Source organism: Brienomyrus brachyistius, unplaced genomic scaffold (assembly GCF_023856365.1).
Source record: "Brienomyrus brachyistius isolate T26 unplaced genomic scaffold, BBRACH_0.4 scaffold57, whole genome shotgun sequence".
In the NCBI taxonomy this organism is placed as follows: Eukaryota; Metazoa; Chordata; class Actinopteri; order Osteoglossiformes; family Mormyridae; genus Brienomyrus; species Brienomyrus brachyistius.
Window position 1 is genome coordinate 658,954 of NW_026042332.1, and position 12,065 is coordinate 671,018.

At 46.3% G+C, this 12,065-nt stretch overlaps 12 non-coding genes across 12 annotated transcripts; all 12 read right to left on the minus strand.

The window, feature by feature from the left end:
• Positions 1-239: 239 nt before the first annotated feature.
• Positions 240-331, minus strand: trnar-ucu (transfer RNA arginine (anticodon UCU)). Its single transcript is given in 2 exon segments — positions 240-275; positions 295-331. It is a non-coding gene; the product is annotated as a tRNA-Arg (tRNA).
• A 921-nt stretch (positions 332-1,252) lies between these two features.
• trnar-ucu (transfer RNA arginine (anticodon UCU)) lies at positions 1,253-1,344 on the minus strand. The gene is given in 2 exon segments: positions 1,253-1,288; positions 1,308-1,344. It is a non-coding gene; the product is annotated as a tRNA-Arg (tRNA).
• A 921-nt stretch (positions 1,345-2,265) lies between these two features.
• Positions 2,266-2,357, minus strand: trnar-ucu (transfer RNA arginine (anticodon UCU)). Its single transcript is given in 2 exon segments — positions 2,266-2,301; positions 2,321-2,357. It is a non-coding gene; the product is annotated as a tRNA-Arg (tRNA).
• Positions 2,358-3,276: 919 nt separating this feature from the next.
• On the minus strand, positions 3,277-3,370 carry trnar-ucu (transfer RNA arginine (anticodon UCU)). Its single transcript is given in 2 exon segments — positions 3,277-3,314; positions 3,334-3,370. It is a non-coding gene; the product is annotated as a tRNA-Arg (tRNA).
• Positions 3,371-4,291: 921 nt separating this feature from the next.
• trnar-ucu (transfer RNA arginine (anticodon UCU)) lies at positions 4,292-4,383 on the minus strand. The gene is given in 2 exon segments: positions 4,292-4,327; positions 4,347-4,383. It is a non-coding gene; the product is annotated as a tRNA-Arg (tRNA).
• A 921-nt stretch (positions 4,384-5,304) lies between these two features.
• On the minus strand, positions 5,305-5,396 carry trnar-ucu (transfer RNA arginine (anticodon UCU)). Its single transcript is given in 2 exon segments — positions 5,305-5,340; positions 5,360-5,396. It is a non-coding gene; the product is annotated as a tRNA-Arg (tRNA).
• Positions 5,397-6,317: 921 nt separating this feature from the next.
• On the minus strand, positions 6,318-6,409 carry trnar-ucu (transfer RNA arginine (anticodon UCU)). The gene is given in 2 exon segments: positions 6,318-6,353; positions 6,373-6,409. It is a non-coding gene; the product is annotated as a tRNA-Arg (tRNA).
• Positions 6,410-7,330: 921 nt separating this feature from the next.
• On the minus strand, positions 7,331-7,422 carry trnar-ucu (transfer RNA arginine (anticodon UCU)). Its single transcript is given in 2 exon segments — positions 7,331-7,366; positions 7,386-7,422. It is a non-coding gene; the product is annotated as a tRNA-Arg (tRNA).
• Positions 7,423-8,343: 921 nt separating this feature from the next.
• On the minus strand, positions 8,344-8,435 carry trnar-ucu (transfer RNA arginine (anticodon UCU)). The gene is given in 2 exon segments: positions 8,344-8,379; positions 8,399-8,435. It is a non-coding gene; the product is annotated as a tRNA-Arg (tRNA).
• Positions 8,436-9,356: 921 nt separating this feature from the next.
• trnar-ucu (transfer RNA arginine (anticodon UCU)) lies at positions 9,357-9,448 on the minus strand. The gene is given in 2 exon segments: positions 9,357-9,392; positions 9,412-9,448. It is a non-coding gene; the product is annotated as a tRNA-Arg (tRNA).
• A 921-nt stretch (positions 9,449-10,369) lies between these two features.
• Positions 10,370-10,461, minus strand: trnar-ucu (transfer RNA arginine (anticodon UCU)). Its single transcript is given in 2 exon segments — positions 10,370-10,405; positions 10,425-10,461. It is a non-coding gene; the product is annotated as a tRNA-Arg (tRNA).
• A 921-nt stretch (positions 10,462-11,382) lies between these two features.
• trnar-ucu (transfer RNA arginine (anticodon UCU)) lies at positions 11,383-11,474 on the minus strand. The gene is given in 2 exon segments: positions 11,383-11,418; positions 11,438-11,474. It is a non-coding gene; the product is annotated as a tRNA-Arg (tRNA).
• Between the last annotated feature and the right edge of the window lie 591 nt (positions 11,475-12,065).

Genomic DNA, 12,065 nt, shown 5'->3' on the forward strand with positions numbered 1-12,065 from the left:
AAAAGAAACCTGCATACACACTAGCCGTTTGAGGATAAGACCGCCCACCCCTGTCTCGGAGCAATCACTTGTGATCTAAAGCAATATACATTTTTTGAAAGCGCGGGTCAGACTGTTCCAGGAGCAACTGGGGGCAGAGGGGGCCAACGGTGACATCACTCTGTGACCCACGGCATTTCAACTTGCAACATTATGAAAGACACAGCGCTAGATTTTCACAGACTGGCCTCGCAAACATCCGACTCTGGTGGGACTCGAACCCACAACCTTTGAATCACTCCTTAAGTGCTTGACTAGAAGTCCAATGCGCTATCCATTGCGCTACAGAGCCACTCCTGCATTCACGACCTACAATGCTTGATCTTGAATTTCTCACGTTATGCCGAAAATCACCCAGAAATACCTGCACAGTCTGCGCACTTATGCTCCATTCTCAATCTGTCATTGTTGCATCTGGCTTTAACCTGGTGTTGCTCATCAAACTTGCTGAAATATTTCTTATTTCTGAAGCTAACCTTTGGTGCCACCTTCATGTAATACAGATTAGCAGGTACTACTCTCTGGACATGTAACCAGAAGCTGTGGACATGTGTCCAGAAGAGTGTCCGTGGTGTTTTGTGAAATTTCAGCAATGACTGTCCTGATAAGCTACACCCACCTAAGTCCCACCCTATCATGTCTGTTCTGGTAAGCCACACCCCTATAATACCTGAGTGAATAAGCCACGCCCGTGTAAGCCATACCCTTATAATGCCTTTCCTGGTAAGCCACACCCCTGGAATACCTGACTTGATAAGCCAGACTTATGAATGCCACACCCCTATCATGCTTGTCCTGATAAGCCACGCCCATGTTAGCTCCTGTCAGTTTGTCAGGGGTGGCCAATATTACGCAGAGAGGGCAACTTTGTGTTCAGCTTTTTCCTGTGACTCCCCAATTAGCTTACTAATTAGAGGACTGATTGGCTGAAGAGTCCTCAAATCTGAGTTTGAACAGTTGACCTAAAGGTTAAAAAAAGAAACCTGCATACACACTAGCCGTTTGAGGATAAGACCGCCCACCCCTGTCTCGGAGCAATCACTTGTGATCTAAAGCAATATACATTTTTTGAGAGCGTGGGTCAGACTGTTCCAGGAGCAACTGGGGGCAGAGGGGGCCAACGGTGACATCACTCTGTGACCCACGGCATTTCAACTTGCAACATTATGAAAGACACAGCGCTAGATTTTCACAGACTGGCCTCGCAAACATGCGACTCTGGTGGGACTCGAACCCACAACCTTTGAATCACTCCTTAAGTGCTTGACTAGAAGTCCAATGCGCTATCCATTGCGCTACAGAGCCACTCCTGCATTCACGACCTACAATGCTTGATCTTGAATTTCTCACGTTATGCCGAAAATCACCCAGAAATACCTGCACAGTCTGCGCACTTATGCTCCATTCTCAATCTGTCATTGTTGCATCTGGCTTTAACCTGGTGTTGCTCATCAAACTTGCTGAAATATTTCTTATTTCTGAAGCTAACCTTTGGTGCCACCTTCATGTAATACAGATTAGCAGGTACTACTCTCTGGACATGTAACCAGAAGCTGTGGACATGTCTCCAGAAGAGTGTCCGTGGTGTTTTGTGAAATTTCAGCAATGACTGTCCTGATAAGCTACACCCACCTAAGTCCCACCCTATCATGTCTGTTCTGGTAAGCCACACCCCTATAATAGCTGAGTGAATAAGCCACGCCCGTGTAAGCCATACCCTTATAATGCCTTTCCTGGTAAGCCACACCCCTAGAATACCTGACTTGATAAGCCAGACTTATGAATGCCACACCCCTATCATGCTTGTCCTGATAAGCCACGCCCATGTTAGCTCCTGTCAGTTTGTCAGGGGTGGCCAATATTACGCAGAAAGGGCAACTTTGTGTTCAGGTTTTTCCTGTGACTCCACAATTAGCTTACTAATTAGAGGACTGATTGGCTGAAGAGTCCTCAAATCTGAGTTTGAACAGTTGACCTAAAGGTTAAAAAAAGAAACCTGCATACACACTAGCCGTTTGAGGATAAGACCGCCCACCCCTGTCTCGGAGCAATCATTTGTGATCTAAAGCAATATACATTTTTTGAGAGCGTGGGTCAGACTGTTCCAGGAGCAACTGGGGGCAGAGGGGGCCAACGGTGACATCACTCTGTGACCCACGGCATTTCAACTTGCAACATTATGAAATACACAGAGCTAGATTTTCACAGACTGGCCTCGCAAACATGCGACTCTGGTGGGACTCGAACCCACAACCTTTGAATCACTCCTTAAGTGCTTGACTAGAAGTTCAATGCGCTATGCATTGCGCTACAGAGCCACTCCTGCATTCACGACCTACAATGCTTGATCTTGAATTTCTCACGTTATGCCGAAAATCACCCAGAAATACCTGCACAGTCTGCGCACTTATGCTCCATTCTCAATCTGTCATTGTTGCATCTGGCTTTAACCTGGTGTTGCTCATGAAACTTGCTGAAATATTTCTTATTTCTGAAGCTAACCTTTGGTGCCACCTTCATGTAATACAGATTAGCAGGTACTACTCTCTGGACATGTAACCAGAAGCTGTGGACATGTGTCCAGAAGAGTGTCCGTGGTGTTTTGTGAAATTTCAGCAATGACTGTCCTGATAAGCTACACCCACCTAAGTCCCACCCTATCATGTCTGTTCTGGTAAGCCACACCCCTATAATACCTGAGTGAATAAGCCACGCCCGTGTAAGCCATACCCTTATAATGCCTTTCCTGGTAAGCCACACCCCTAGAATACCTGACTTGATAAGCCAGACTTATGAATGCCACACCCCTATCATGCTTGTCCTGATAAGCCACGCCCATGTTAGCTCCTGTCAGTTTGTCAGGGGTGGCCAATATTACGCAGAAAGGGCAACTTTGTGTTCAGCTTTTTCCTGTGACTCCCCAATTAGCTTACTAATTAGAGGACTGATTGGCTGAAGAGTCCTCAAATCTGAGTTTGAACAGTTGACCTAAAGGTTAAAAAAAGAAACCTGCATACACACTAGCCGTTTGAGGATAAGACCGCCCACCCCTGTCTCGGAGCAATCACTTGTGATCTAAAGCAATATACATTTTTTGAGAGCGCGGGTCAGACTGTTCCAGGAGCAACTGGGGGCAGAGGGGGCCAACGGTGACATCACTCTGTGACCCACGGCATTTCAACTTGCAACATTATGAAAGACACAGCGCTAGATTTTCACAGACTGGCCTCGCAAACATGCGACTCTGGTGGGACTCGAACCCACAACCTTTGAATCACTCCTTAAGTGCTTGACTAGAAGTCCAATGCGCTATCCATTGCGCTACAGAGGCACTCCTGCATTCGCGACCTACAATGCTTGATCTTGAATTTCTCACGTTATGCCGAAAATCACCCAGAAATACCTGCACAGTCTGCGCACTTATGCTCCATTCTCAATCTGTCATTGTTGCATCTGGCTTTAACCTGGTGTTGCTCATCAAACTTGCTGAAATATTTCTTATTTCTGAAGCTAACCTTTGGTGCCACCTTCATGTAATACAGATTAGCACGTACTACTCTCTGGACATGTAACCAGAAGCTGTGGACATGTCTCCAGAAGAGTGTCCGTGGTGTTTTGTGAAATTTCAGCAATGACTGTCCTGATAAGCTACACCCACCTAAGTCCCACCCTATCATGTCTGTTCTGGTAAGCCACACCCCTATAATAGCTGAGTGAATAAGCCACGCCCGTGTAAGCCATACCCTTATAATGCCTTTCCTGGTAAGCCACACCCCTAGAATACCTGACTTGATAAGCCAGACTTATGAATGCCACACCCCTATCATGCTTGTCCTGATAAGCCACGCCCATGTTAGCTCCTGTCAGTTTGTCAGGGGTGGCCAATATTACGCAGAAAGGGCAACTTTGTGTTCAGCTTTTTCCTGTGACTCCCCAATTAGCTTACTAATTAGTGGACTGATTGGCTGAAGAGTCCTCAAATCTGAGTTTGAACAGTTGACCTAAAGGTTAAAAAAAGAAACCTGCATACACACTAGCCGTTTGAGGATAAGACCGCCCACCCCTGTCTCGGAGCAATCACTTGTGATCTAAAGCAATATACATTTTTTGAGAGCGCGGGTCAGACTGTTCCAGGAGAAACTGGGGGCAGAGGGGGCCAACGGTGACATCACTCTGTGACCCACGGCATTTCAACTTGCAACATTATGAAAGACACAGCGCTAGATTTTCACAGACTGGCCTCGCAAACATGCGACTCTGGTGGGAGTCGAACCCACAACCTTTGAATCACTCCTTAAGTGCTTGACTAGAAGTCCAATGCGCTATCCATTGCGCTACAGAGCCACTCCTGCATTCACGACCTACAATGCTTGATCTTGAATTTCTCACGTTATGCCGAAAATCACCCAGAAATACCTGCACAGTCTGCGCACTTATGCTCCATTCTCAATCTGTCATTGTTGCATCTGGCTTTAACCTGGTGTTGCTCATCAAACTTGCTGAAATATTTCTTATTTCTGAAGCTAACCTTTGGTGCCACCTTCATGTAATACAGATTAGCAGGTACTACTCTCTGGACATGTAACCAGAAGCTGTGGACATGTCTCCAGAAGAGTGTCCGTGGTGTTTTGTGAAATTTCAGCAATGACTGTCCTGATAAGCTACACCCACCTAAGTCCCACCCTATCATGTCTGTTCTGGTAAGCCACACCCCTATAATAGCTGAGTGAATAAGCCACGCCCGTGTAAGCCATACCCTTATAATGCCTTTCCTGGTAAGCCACACCCCTAGAATACCTGACTTGATAAGCCAGACTTATGAATGCCACACCCCTATCATGCTTGTCCTGATAAGCCACGCCCATGTTAGCTCCTGTCAGTTTGTCAGGGGTGGCCAATATTACGCAGAAAGGGCAACTTTGTGTTCAGCTTTTTCCTGTGACTCCCCAATTAGCTTACTAATTAGAGGACTGATTGGCTGAAGAGTCCTCAAATCTGAGTTTGAACAGTTGACCTAAAGGTTAAAAAAAGAAACCTGCATACACACTAGCCGTTTGAGGATAAGACCGCCCACCCCTGTCTCGGAGCAATCACTTGTGATCTAAAGCAATATACATATTTTGAGAGCGCGGGTCAGACTTTTCCAGGAGCAACTGGGGGCAGAGGGGGCCAACGGTGACATCACTCTGTGACCCACGGCATTTCAACTTGCAACATTATGAAAGACACAGCGCTAGATTTTCACAGACTGGCCTCGCAAACATGCGACTCTGGTGGGACTCGAACCCACAACCTTTGAATCACTCCTTAAGTGCTTGACTAGAAGTCCAATGCGCTATCCATTGCGCTACAGAGCCACTCCTGCATTCACGACCTACAATGCTTGATCTTGAATTTCTCACGTTATGCCGAAAATCACCCAGAAATACCTGCACAGTCTGCGCACTTATGCTCCATTCTCAATCTGTCATTGTTGCATCTGGCTTTAACCTGGTGTTGCTCATCAAACTTGCTGAAATATTTCTTATTTCTGAAGCTAACCTTTGGTGCCACCTTCATGTAATACAGATTAGCAGGTACTACTCTCTGGACATGTAACCAGAAGCTGTGGACATGTGTCCAGAAGAGTGTCCGTGGTGTTTTGTGAAATTTCAGCAATGACTGTCCTGATAAGCTACACCCACCTAAGTCCCACCCTATCATGTCTGTTCTGGTAAGCCACACCCCTATAATACCTGAGTGAATAAGCCACGCCCGTGTAAGCCATACCCTTATAATGCCTTTCCTGGTAAGCCACACCCCTAGAATACCTGACTTGATAAGCCAGACTTATGAATGCCACACCCCTATCATGCTTGTCCTGATAAGCCACGCCCATGTTAGCTCCTGTCAGTTTGTCAGGGGTGGCCAATATTACGCAGAAAGGGCAACTTTGTGTTCAGCTTTTTCCTGTGACTCCCCAATTAGCTTACTAATTAGAGGACTGATTGGCTGAAGAGTCCTCAAATCTGAGTTTGAACAGTTGACCTAAAGGTTAAAAAAAGAAACCTGCATACACACTAGCCGTTTGAGGATAAGACCGCCCACCCCTGTCTCGGAGCAATCACTTGTGATCTAAAGCAATATACATTTTTTGAGAGCGCGGGTCAGACTGTTCCAGGAGCAACTGGGGGCAGAGGGGGCCAACGGTGACATCACTCTGTGACCCACGGCATTTCAACTTGCAACATTATGAAAGACACAGCGCTAGATTTTCACAGACTGGCCTCGCAAACATGCGACTCTGGTGGGACTCGAACCCACAACCTTTGAATCACTCCTTAAGTGCTTGACTAGAAGTCCAAGGCGCTACCCATTGCGCTACAGAGCCACTCCTGCATTCACGACCTACAATGCTTGATCTTGAATTTCTCACGTTATGCCGAAAATCACCCAGAAATACCTGCACAGTCTGCGCACTTATGCTCCATTCTCAATCTGTCATTGTTGCATCTGGCTTTAACCTGGTGTTGCTCATCAAACTTGCTGAAATATTTCTTATTTCTGAAGCTAACCTTTGGTGCCACCTTCATGTAATACAGATTAGCAGGTACTACTCTCTGGACATGTAACCAGAAGCTGTGGACATGTCTCCAGAAGAGTGTCCGTGGTGTTTTGTGAAATTTCAGCAATGACTGTCCTGATAAGCTACACCCACCTAAGTCCCACCCTATCATGTCTGTTCTGGTAAGCCACACCCCTATAATACCTGAGTGAATAAGCCACGCCCGTGTAAGCCATACCCTTATAATGCCTTTCCTGGTAAGCCACACCCCTAGAATACCTGACTTGATAAGCCAGACTTATGAATGCCACACCCCTATCATGCTTGTCCTGATAAGCCACGCCCATGTTAGCTCCTGTCAGTTTGTCAGGGGTGGCCAATATTACGCAGAAAGGGCAACTTTGTGTTCAGCTTTTTCCTGTGACTCCCCAATTAGCTTACTAATTAGAGGACTGATTGGCTGAAGAGTCCTCAAATCTGAGTTTGAACAGTTGACCTAAAGGTTAAAAAAAGAAACCTGCATACACACTAGCCGTTTGAGGATAAGACCGCCCACCCCTGTCTCGGAGCAATCACTTGTGATCTAAAGCAATATACATTTTTTGAGAGCGCGGGTCAGACTGTTCCAGGAGCAACTGGGGGCAGAGGGGGCCAACGGTGACATCACTCTGTGACCCACGGCATTTCAACTTGCAACATTATGAAAGACACAGCGCTAGATTTTCACAGACTGGCCTTGCAAACATGCGACTCTGGTGGGACTCGAACCCACAACCTTTGAATCACTCCTTAAGTGCTTGACTAGAAGTCCAAGGCGCTACCCATTGCGCTACAGAGCCACTCCTGCATTCACGACCTACAATGCTTGATCTTGAATTTCTCACGTTATGCCGAAAATCACCCAGAAATACCTGCACAGTCTGCGCACTTATGCTCCATTCTCAATCTGTCATTGTTGCATCTGGCTTTAACCTGGTGTTGCTCATCAAACTTGCTGAAATATTTCTTATTTCTGAAGCTAACCTTTGGTGCCACCTTCATGTAATACAGATTAGCAGGTACTACTCTCTGGACATGTAACCAGAAGCTGTGGACATGTCTCCAGAAGAGTGTCCGTGGTGTTTTGTGAAATTTCAGCAATGACTGTCCTGATAAGCTACACCCACCTAAGTCCCACCCTATCATGTCTGTTCTGGTAAGCCACACCCCTATAATAGCTGAGTGAATAAGCCACGCCCGTGTAAGCCATACCCTTATAATGCCTTTCCTGGTAAGCCACACCCCTAGAATACCTGACTTGATAAGCCAGACTTATGAATGCCACACCCCTATCATGCTTGTCCTGATAAGCCACGCCCATGTTAGCTCCTGTCAGTTTGTCAGGGGTGGCCAATATTACGCAGAAAGGGCAACTTTGTGTTCAGCTTTTTCCTGTGACTCCACAATTAGCTTACTAATTAGAGGACTGATTGGCTGAAGAGTCCTCAAATCTGAGTTTGAACAGTTGACCTAAAGGTTAAAAAAAGAAACCTGCATACACACTAGCCGTTTGAGGATAAGACCGCCCACCCCTGTCTCGGAGCAATCACTTGTGATCTAAAGCAATATACATATTTTGAGAGCGTGGGTCAGACTGTTCCAGGAGCAACTGGGGGCAGAGGGGGCCAACGGTGACATCACTCTGTCACCCACGGCATTTCAACTTGCAACATTATGAAAGACACAGCGCTAGATTTTCACAGACTGGCCTCGCAAACATGCGACTCTGGTGGGACTCGAACCCACAACCTTTGAATCACTCCTTAAGTGCTTGACTAGAAGTCCAATGCGCTATCCATTGCGCTACAGAGCCACTCCCGCATTCACGACCTACAATGCTTGATCTTGAATTTCTCACGTTATGCCGAAAATCACCCAGAAATACCTGCACAGTCTGCGCACTTATGCTCCATTCTCAATCTGTCATTGTTGCATCTGGCTTTAACCTGGTGTTGCTCATCAAACTTGCTGAAATATTTCTTATTTCTGAAGCTAACCTTTGGTGCCACCTTCATGTAATACAGATTAGCAGGTACTACTCTCTGGACATGTAACCAGAAGCTGTGGACATGTGTCCAGAAGAGTGTCCGTGGTGTTTTGTGAAATTTCAGCAATGACTGTCCTGATAAGCTACACCCACCTAAGTCCCACCCTATCATGTCTGTTCTGGTAAGCCACACCCCTATAATACCTGAGTGAATAAGCCACGCCCGTGTAAGCCATACCCTTATAATGCCTTTCCTGGTAAGCCACACCCCTAGAATACCTGACTTGATAAGCCAGACTTATGAATGCCACACCCCTATCATGCTTGTCCTGATAAGCCACGCCCATGTTAGCTCCTGTCAGTTTGTCAGGGGTGGCCAATATTACGCAGAAAGGGCAACTTTGTGTTCAGCTTTTTCCTGTGACTCCCCAATTAGCTTACTAATTAGAGGACTGATTGGCTGAAGAGTCCTCAAATCTGAGTTTGAACAGTTGACCTAAAGGTTAAAAAAAGAAACCTGCATACACACTAGCCGTTTGAGGATAAGACCGCCCACCCCTGTCTCGGAGCAATCACTTGTGATCTAAAGCAATATAAATTTTTTGAGAGCGTGAGTCAGACTGTTCCAGGAGCAACTGGGGGCAGAGGGGGCCAACGGTGACATCACTCTGTGACCCACGGCATTTCAACTTGCAACATTATGAAAGACACAGCGCTAGATTTTCACAGACTGGCCTCGCAAACATGCGACTCTGGTGGGACTCGAACCCACAACCTTTGAATCACTCCTTAAGTGCTTGACTAGAAGTCCAATGCGCTATCCATTGCGCTACAGAGCCACTCCTGCATTCACGACCTACAATGCTTGATCTTGAATTTCTCACGTTATGCCGAAAATCACCCAGAAATACCTGCACAGTCTGCGCACTTATGCTCCATTCTCAATCTGTCATTGTTGCATCTGGCTTTAACCTGGTGTTGCTCATCAAACTTGCTGAAATATTTCTTATTTCTGAAGCTAACCTTTGGTGCCACCTTCATGTAATACAGATTAGCAGGTACTACTCTCTGGACATGTAACCAGAAGCTGTGGACATGTATCCAGAAGAGTGTCCGTGGTGTTTTGTGAAATTTCAGCAATGACTGTCCTGATAAGCAACACCCACCTAAGTCCCACCCTATCATGTCTGTTCTGGTAAGCCACACCCCTATAATACCTGAGTGAATAAGCCACGCCCGTGTAAGCCATACCCTTATAATGCCTTTCCTGGTAAGCCACACCCCTAGAATACCTGACTTGATAAGCCAGACTTATGAATGCCACACCCCTATCATGCTTGTCCTGATAAGCCACGCCCATGTTAGCTCCTGTCAGTTTGTCAGGGGTGGCCAATATTACGCAGAAAGGGCAACTTTGTGTTCAGGTTTTTCCTGTGACTCCCCAATTAGCTTACTAATTAGAGGACTGATTGGCTGAAGAGTCCTCAAATCTGAGTTTGAACAGTTGACCTAAAAGTTAAAAAAAGAAACCTGCATACACACTAGCCGTTTGAGGATAAGACCGCCCACCCCTGTCTCGGAGCAATCACTTGTGATCTAAAGCAATATACATTTTTTGAGAGCGCGGGTCAGACTGTTCCAGGAGCAACTGGGGGCAGAGGGGGCCAACGGTGACATCACTCTGTGACCCACGGCATTTCAACTTGCAACATTATGAAAGACACAGCGCTAGATTTTCACAGACTGGCCTCGCAAACATGCGACTCTGGTGGGACTCGAACCCACAACCTTTGAATCACTCCTTAAGTGCTTGACTAGAAGTCCAATGCGCTATCCATTGCGCTACAGAGCCACTCCTGCATTCACGACCTACAATGCTTGATCTTGAATTTCTCACGTTATGCCGAAAATCACCCAGAAATACCTGCACAGTCTGCGCACTTATGCTCCATTCTCAATCTGTCATTGTTGCATCTGGCTTTAACCTGGTGTTGCTCATCAAACTTGCTGAAATATTTCTTATTTCTGAAGGTAACCTTTGGTGCCACCTTCATGTAATACAGATTAGCAGGTACTACTCTCTGGACATGTAACCAGAAGCTGTGGACATGTGTCCAGAAGAGTGTCCGTGGTGTTTTGTGAAATTTCAGCAATGACTGTCCTGATAAGCTACACCCACCTAAGTCCCACCCTATCATGTCTGTTCTGGTAAGCCACACCCATATAATACCTGAGTGAATAAGCCACGCCCGTGTAAGCCATACCCTTATAATGCCTTTCCTGGTAAGCCACACCCCTAGAATACCTGACTTGATAAGCCAGACTTATGAATGCCACACCCCTATCATGCTTGTCCTGATAAGCCACGCCCATGTTAGCTCCTGTCAGTTTGTCAGGGGTGGCCAATATTACGCAGAAAGGGCAACTTTGTGTTCAGGTTTTTCCTGTGACTCCCCAATTAGCTTACTAATTAGAGGACTGATTGGCTGAAGAGTCCTCAAATCTGAGTTTGAACAGTTGACCTAAAGGTTAAAAAAAGAAACCTGCATACACACTAGCCGTTTGAGGATAAGACCGCCCACCCGTGTCTCGGAGCAATCACTTGTGATCTAAAGCAATATACATTTTTTGAGAGCGCGGGTCAGACTGTTCCAGGAGCAACTGGGGGCAGAGGGGGCCAACGGTGACATCACTCTGTGACCCACGGCATTTCAACTTGCAACATTATGAAAGACACAGCGCTAGATTTTCACAGACTGGCCTCGCAAACATGCGACTCTGGTGGGACTCGAACCCACAACCTTTGAATCACTCCTTAAGTGCTTGACTAGAAGTCCAATGCGCTATCCATTGCGCTACAGAGCCACTCCTGCATTCACGACCTACAATGCTTGATCTTGAATTTCTCACGTTATGCCGAAAATCACCCAGAAATACCTGCACAGTCTGCGCACTTATGCTCCATTCTCAATCTGTCATTGTTGCATCTGGCTTTAACCTGGTGTTGCTCATCAAACTTGTTGAAATATTTCTTATTTCTGAAGCTAACCTTTGGTGCCACCTTCATGTAATACAGATTAGCAGGTACTACTCTCTGGACATGTAACCAGAAGCTGTGGACATGTGTCCAGAAGAGTGTCCGTGGTGTTTTGTGAAATTTCTTCAATGACTGTCCTGATAAGCTACACCCACCTAAGTCCCACCCTATCATGTCTGTTCTGGTAAGCCACACCCATATAATACCTGAGTGAATAAGCCACGCCCGTGTAAGCCATACCCTTATAATGCCTTTCCTGGTAAGCCACACCCCTAGAATACCTGACTTGATAAGCCAGACTTATGAATGCCACACCCCTATCATGCTTGTCCTGATAAGCCACGCCCATGTTAGCTCCTGTCAGTTTGTCAGGGGTGGCCAATATTACGCAGAAAGGGCAACTTTGTGTTCAGCTTTTT